General features: G+C 39.2%; 1 protein-coding gene across 2 annotated transcripts in view; it reads left to right on the top strand.

Annotated features, from left to right (window-relative positions):
* Positions 1-1580: 1580 nt before the first annotated feature.
* Positions 1581-6878, top strand: part of LOC139117324 (transient-receptor-potential-like protein) — a 29597-nt gene continuing 24299 nt past the window's right edge. The window contains exon 1 of one of the 2 annotated variants that reach the window (XM_070680341.1): positions 1581-1704. The gene's annotated coding sequence lies outside the window, so the exon portion shown is untranslated. The remainder of the gene's footprint in view (positions 1705-6878) is intronic. The other variant, XM_070680338.1, reaches the window with a different exon arrangement.

The raw sequence follows: 6878 nt of genomic DNA, 5'->3' as shown, positions 1-6878 counted from the left end.
CAAGTCCTTTTAGCTATATATACCAAACTGTGAAAGCTCATTAGATAAGCAAAGTATAAATTAGCTGACATGAAAATGCAAACCCTATATTATCATCAATGTATATAGCATATTTTGCTAACTTTGATCAAGTAAATCCAAGTATATTTCCCTTATAAGGAAAGTTTATTAAATATTCAAATTAGGAATTGACTGAAATGTTCTCATTAAATGTGCAAATTAGGAATTGCCTGAAGTTAAAATGTTAAATAGCTTTCTATAACATCGTATCGTAGTATCTTAAATGTATATAGCAAGTTTCGTCAATTTTGGTCTAGTCAATTCAGACAAATATTCCTGACTATGAAAATTCATTAAATAAGCAAATAAGAAATTGGCTAAAGTAAAAATGCTTAATGACTTTCAATAAAGTTATGCCATAGTATCTTAAATGTACATACCGAGTTTCGTCAATTTTGGTCTAGTCAATTCAGATAAATATCCCTAATTAGGATAGTTCATTAAGTATGCAAATTAGGAATTGACTAAAGGAAAAATGGCTTAGTGACTTTCAAGAATGATGTATAATAGTATTTTCAATTTATGTAGCAAGATTCATAAACTTTGGTCGAATCAATTCAGATATATATCCCAACTTAAGAAAGTTCATTAAATATGCAAATTAGGAATTGGCTGAAGTAAAAATGCTTAATGACTTTCAATAATCTTATATCATAGTATCTTCAATGCACATAGCAAGTCTCATTAACTTTGGTCAAGTCAATTCAGATATATATCTCTTATTAGGAGAGTTCATTAAATATGCAAATAACGAATTGGCCGAAATAAAATTGCTTAATGCCTTTCAATAATGTTATATCATAGTATTTTTAAATTTACATACCAAGTTTAGTCAATTTTGATCGAGTCAATTCAGATATATATCCCTAATTAGGAAAGTTCCTTAAATATGCAAATTAGCAATAACCTTTCATGTCACCCCTTAATGACTTTTACAGCTGATATGCCTTGATGTTATCATCATTTGTAGTAAATCTCATCAAATTGTTGCAGTCGTTCCCAATGTATATCCGTTTTTCTAAAATCATTCATTATGCAAATGAGCAAAAATTTAGCAAGCCACACCCACCAAAAACTAGTCAGTTCTTGTCATTTGCAAACTAAATCCATATACCAGATTTGATTCTCATCTTATGAGCCGTTTTTGAGATATCGAGCACACAGCCAGACAGACAGACAGAAAGACAGACAGACACACACACAGAAAGACATCGCTGCGACATTATTTCACGTGTGTGAACACGTGAGTTAAAAACTACCGAGTGCTAAAAATAAAGGATGAAATATAGCCTAAAAGTTCCAAACTCATTGCAATCTATAAGCCCAGGTTTACACGCTTAATTATTCATGACTTGGGCGAGTGAGGTTCCCCGATTGGTCTTTCCAACTATCCTTTATATGGACATAACCCGGACTCGTATGACCATGGTATTCATATGCAAATCGTTACTGCATTGTATTCGGATCGGGGCTTATTGTGGCATTGTAGAGTACTTCATTAGATTCCACGTATAATTTTAGTTTCACTTAAACGTGGGCGTAAAGCGTTCCCATCACAGAGCCATACATAAAGTGAACGGAGCAACTCAACTGTTACTGCTCAAGCAACGGCACAGAGAAACAAGCGATACCTATCCGAATCCGGTATGTAGCGAGTAAGGTCGAAATCTCAGGTTTGTTGTCAGTTTTAAAGCAGCAAGGCAGCAGATGGGTCTTGTCAACTATTTTTCACACCTCATGTATCCATTATCTACAAGTACCCGCTGCAAACTTCAAAAAAGGACTGTGGTTGGACTGACCCACTTGATATTCACCACTATACTTCATTCGGCTGATACAAAATCTTTATGTTTAATAGCTGATGCATTGTTTCTCAATTCAGCGGCAATTTATAGCCGAGATCGATTATCTCAACAACAAAACTACTCGCACCTGCTGCAACCAACAAATGCCGAGCTGCCCTAGTCACCTTCTTTTACTAATTAGCTCTGTGCCGTTCCTTTCTGCCGGACTATCTGTCTGCAAAACACATTTCCCGGTGTGTGGTCACCCGGAGAATCAGATCGTCAACAACATTCGATCTCTTCCCATCCTGAACATATCTCATCAAAACAAACATTGTCACATCGCATACTACTCACTGTCAATGGGTCATTCTTTTCATACCCCGTGTCTGCTGTGTTAACTGCATATGCATCCGGGCCTTCAATGTGGGTGCCCATAGACTTGCCTTCTAATGCTACACCGTCATCTTCCCAAATCCTCACTTCCCTGCATTCCATGCATAGACTGCTTTCCCGCTCAATTATACCAGATAAAGTGATATTCCTAGTAATATCACCATTCGAGTTTTGACATACATTCTCATTAAAACTATGATAACCGGTACTGACAGGGATTTGCAGCCTTCCTTCCAATTTCGATGTCTGGTATGCACACATTGTGTGCACAGAACGCATGGTGTTTTTATCTTATATAAACAACAAGGTCTCTTAAAAGTGATATCTCTGCTCAAATTACACTAGACTAATTACTGTCAGAGGATGTGTTCGTTTCCATTGATGCTATTGGTAGTGACTTTGAAAGACTAGTGAATACACCAAACAAGAAATATATTGACTTAATGATCCTTGTTTATTGATCACATAACATAACAAAATGAAGATTTATCTAAATAACAAACAAACATTTAAAAAGCACAAAGTTATCAGCTAGATCGCTCGAGTAAAAAAAACAAACATTGTAATGAAACAGTGGTTTCAGTGTTCGACTGCGGTAAAATGTCAACCCTTGAAGCTAAGTTGAAAAAATATTACTTATCTATGTATTCGAAGAATTTGTTTGGAGAAAGACAGTCCATGAATTTACATGGACTCGCAAACTCATGGCGAGTGTGGTGGTGGTGGTGGTGGTGGTAGAGATCGGGAGTCGGAAGGCAAAGGCGGAGAAGTATTAATGGCGACAGTAGGCGGGGCAGACGATATGAAAGTCTGACCAATATTTGTATGCGAAAGACAGAAGGGAAGGAAATGGATACATCTGAGAATACACTGCGGAATGATGTTCATATGGTCGTTGTTCGTAATAGTATGATTGTGGTGAAAAAATATACGGCGATATTTGCATTGGCTAATGTGCCGGGTATCTATCCAAGCGTTCGTTGTTGCTCACAGGTATACAGGGTGCACTGAATGTAAAGGCAGATCTGGCAATAATTTCTTCTTGTGAGACACAAGTGGCGACAGTTTGTTTCTTTGTCGGTTTGCTCGAAAATGAAATTCCCCGAGTTTCCAACATTTTTTGTACTCGGTTCGGCGTAAGAGATGATCGTTTTTCTTCCCTTTTGCGCGTGAGTGACTCAATGATCCCAGGTCATACCTGACTAACTTCTTCAACGTCATCAGGAACACGAACGCCATAATAACCACGCAAGAGAGCGATGTCGGAATTTGCTTGGACTTGTCTCACACGACCGTTGATGAAATATTTAATAACGAGAAAAGAGTGGATACGGCTTTCAAAGGTGTTGCATATCGAATCTGCTGCATTACCCTTTACTTCGAATTCTGTCTTGGCAATTTTCAATGCATTTTCAGCTTTCAGTTTTAATTGCGCTAATTGCCCAGGTGACGTCCCTGTAGTTGAGAATTGCCCCAAACACCATAACAGAGGAGGAGCAGTTTTGTCGGAGTTTCTGGATATCTTAGGGATTTTAATACCCGATGAATTGCGTTTGGACGTTTAAAGACTGTGTTTACACAGCCATTCTATCGACAACTTGCAAGCGAAAACTTGGAATATGCCATACTTCGAGCAGTCATTGAAATTACACCGAAACAGTGTTTAGCTTTCTTTCAATCAGTGGGATATCTCTCACCATATGAAAATTCATTTGTTAAAGTAGTCTTTCTCTAAGCTGTGGCAAAATCTATTATAAGTTTTATTTACATTTGTACTTATTGAATTTCGCGTTCAGTGTTCTGTTAGTAAAAATAGATAACTGCAATATGTACTGGTGGTCACTTGTTTGTTTATTCTCTTGCCATGCCAGCTGTAAAATGAATGTGTCTGCTGCTAAAAGCCTAATTTCTTAATTACAGCGGCATCTCTTGTGCGGCATCCTGTTGTTTATGTAAGATAAATACCCCTTGCGTTCTGTGCACACAGTGTGTGCATACCAGACATCGAAATTGGAAGGAAGACAGCCAAGCCCTGTATCTTTTGCATCGATCCTGCTCCAGCCGCAAGTTTGCTTCGACATTCGTATCTCCAATGACCGACTTCTCCGAATCCATAGCAAACACCAGATTTCGTAGAAATGTGTCGTCCTTCATCGCCCGCGCGCCTCAGCAGACTGGACGATGATCCTTACACTCGGCCTTCGCTTTGACACGTCCTATTGCCCAGCCTTGTATTCTGCCTTTTTATATTTTCTTGTCGTCTTCTTCATCCGAAGCTAACTCGTGGGCGACGCATTCTCCTACAGTTTTCCACCCGTTCTTATAGTATTAGACATATCCGCTCGCTTGATCAGCTTTTGTCTGCGTTTTATCATCGAAATAGCTTCCACAATTTTATCTTTGGCCTGTATGTATTTCGAGTCGTCTATAGTTTTAGCTGCGTTTTTCGTGTGGTCCATTACTCGCTCGTTATGTTTGTACTGCAGTTCATTGCCTTTCTTGTTAAATGATAGAGTTTCAACCCACTTCATAGCCCTCATTGCTTCTATCTGATTTGAAGAGTTGGCAGCTTGTGCTTCCTGGAGTTGATTTGCCATCACGGAAACCCTCGATGTTACCAGCTTGTCAAAATCTTGCAGCAGTTGGCTCGACACTCTTTACATCGAGTCGGCAATTCTTTTGTGTACTTCTTCTTCGGGAAGAGCTGTGATTGTTCTTTTCGCCGTGCTTGATTGCGATGTCGATGGCGTCGATGTATTGCCACCTGTTGTATTAATATTCTTGGTATTGCGAGTTGTCCTCGGAGGATAATTATGAGCACGAAAAATGATTTTGTTTTTGATGATAACTTGGACGAACCCGTCTGTAGGCTGCTGAATTGTCTGGCTAGACTGAATATATAATTCCTAACTTTCCATTCATAGCTCCGTAGTCTGGTTCCCTGACCCATTTCCCCGGTAGAGGGCGTGGGGAAATATAGGGTCAGGTACCGGGTAGCCATCTTGAACAGAATTTTGTTCAAGATGGCGGAGGTTAGTCACCTGACAGAACATGCTACAACAAATATGGCTACTACCATGAAAACGCCGGTCAAAATTCGACTAGATCAGAATTATTTTCGAACACTGGTATCCGAACCAAAAACATTGGCACACGAGACGGTAAACATAAACTGAAAGGATTTATCCAGAAGTACGGGGAAATAGAGGTGATTGAAGGCAGGCTGTGCGCAGCAGTACTTGTGGCGTGTATCGAACGCACTAGGGTCATTGAGGTCATCGCCGACTGTGGCGTGACCCCAATGACCCTAGCACGTTCGATACACGCCACAAGTACCGCTGCGATATCACAGCTAATTGAAAGCAAACTTTGTTGGAACTGTGAACGACGATTGATTTTGATGGATAGAATGGTGTCCGAATTTCGTGAAAAATGCAAGGCATCATGTCGACGTTCTAAAAGTATCAAGAGGTGTGCTAAATCACAGTGGCTAAATCATGGAGGTAGAAAGTCTTTCTTTCTACCTCCACGGCTTTGTGGTACAAACAAGAAGTTGGTGTCAAGTGAGCCTGAAAGTGCGAAACCCAGAAACATGAGAAAAAGTGACAAGTGTTACTTTCATCCAATCACAGCTTGTTTTATTTTAACCATAGCGTCCATGTTTACATTAGCCGGTACCTGACCCTATATTTCCCCACGCCCTCTACCGGGGAAATGGGTCAGGGAACCAGTCTAATAGCTCCGTAGCCCCGCCCACACATTATTTATCAATGTCACATGTCAAATTCACGTAACGCGAAGACATCAATTTCTCTCAATACTATCGAACCACGAGAAATTATATTTTTCATCGGCCATCATTTCCAGTGCCTGTCAATCAAGTACATCAGTTCAGATATTGAAACTTTGCTGTAAAATTCCTCTCTTTGGATCTGTCGTCTTTGCAATTTGCATAACAAAGTCATAGTCTGGCCTTTCTGTGTCCAGCTAGCAAGCTGGGTTGACTTTGACTGTATTCAGCTCATCAAACAGTGACGGATATCACATGCCAGGTTTCAGTTCTGACTGAATTTTATGTCCCAGGCTTTGGTAGTTCGTGTGGGTTACCATTTCATGGATTTTGGTAGCCCCAGGGATAAGTTGGTAGTCTGTGGACGCGAGATTACCGCTAATTTCGAGCCCTGACAGTTGAATAAAAGTTGAACAACTATAAATGTCGACTACGGACTGATGAATTAAATTTAAAGATAATAGTGATAACACAATACTGTTAACTGTGCTTTGGATTGCTACACTTATTTTTGTAATTTTTTTTATTGCAAATATGAGACACACAAAAGGTAAAGAATATTCTGCACTGCTATGAGTTTTGATGAGTGATAATTAGAGTTTACTTTTATTTGTGTTTGTGAATGTGTTTAATGATTTCAATTTATCTTCACGTAATGGTAATCCTCCCGTAGAAATCTGTGAAGAGAAGAAACAAGGCAAAATGATATAAATAGTACAGTGCATTCTGAGTGTTAATCAAAGTAAGACATATGTGCATGCAATGTGCCAATAAAAAGACAAATGGTATTGAAGAAAAGTAGTAAATACAAAGAAGCTGTTCATCAAAGTTTCCTTGTGTTATGCAAT

This window comes from Ptychodera flava, chromosome 18 (assembly GCF_041260155.1).
Source record: "Ptychodera flava strain L36383 chromosome 18, AS_Pfla_20210202, whole genome shotgun sequence".
NCBI lineage: Eukaryota > Metazoa > Hemichordata > Enteropneusta > Ptychoderidae > Ptychodera > Ptychodera flava.
Note: the sequence above shows the minus strand (reverse complement) of the source record. Positions and strands in the feature narration are given on the sequence as shown.